Source organism: Penaeus monodon, chromosome 32 (assembly GCF_015228065.2).
Source record: "Penaeus monodon isolate SGIC_2016 chromosome 32, NSTDA_Pmon_1, whole genome shotgun sequence".
Lineage (NCBI taxonomy): Eukaryota > Metazoa > Arthropoda > Malacostraca > Decapoda > Penaeidae > Penaeus > Penaeus monodon.
This window is the reverse complement of record NC_051417.1, coordinates 26,263,047-26,263,971: the sequence shown is the minus strand read 5'-3', so window position 1 is coordinate 26,263,971 and position 925 is coordinate 26,263,047.

Genomic DNA, 925 nt, shown 5'->3' with positions numbered 1-925 from the left:
ATATCTAGGCGATGAATCATGCTTGTGCTGGCACTACTTGGCACTTCCAAGGTTACAGGAAACAAAGCTAGGACAGTAGGTGCTTGTAAACCTCTTTATCGAGAACTTTGCTTCATTCGTATTCTTCTTTATTACTCTTCCATTTGCAAGTTTCGAATTGTCTCAAAGCAGTTTTGTTATTTGATATTATCGATATCTTTATCACCATTTACGCCGATTTCTTGTCGGTCATTTGTTTGTTCCCAGACTTTCTCTTGCTCGTCACCGTCCATCTATCTGCTTATTTCTCTCCTTCAAACTCCACATGAACTCTATGCACACACATACACATACATGCACATTAGATCTTATCTCTTTAAAGTCAAGTTATTATAAAGAGATGAGATTAATACCGCAGTTTACCTTTTTCTAAAATCAATTAAAACAATTATACCAAGTGGATAAATAATGTAAATGAGTAGGCCAGATCACCTCTTGGCCTTTCCTTGCTTATTTTCCTCTCATTCCCTCGCAACTTCCTTTGTTTTTCCTTATTACTCTCTTTCAGTTTACTACTTCCATTGTTATTTTCTTCGAATTTCCTCGACACTTATTTCACATGTCGCTCCTATCCTCTCTTCCTTGTTACTCACCAGATTCCCTTGCATTTTTCTTTGCATTTTCCACACTAGTCTTTTTCGTATTTCCTTGTTATTTTCCCTTTATTTCCTTGCCATTTTCTTCAGCATTCCTTGCTTCCCGCTTCGTGCATCCTTGATACTCTTCTTGCATATTCTTGCTACTTTCTTTCGATCTCCTAACTACTTTCTTCGCATTTCCTTGCTATTTTCTATTCTCTATTATACTCTCTCTGTAATTACTTGCCACTCTTTCCTCACTTCCTTGCAACTCTCTTCGTGTTCCTCAACCTTTTTGCATTTTATTG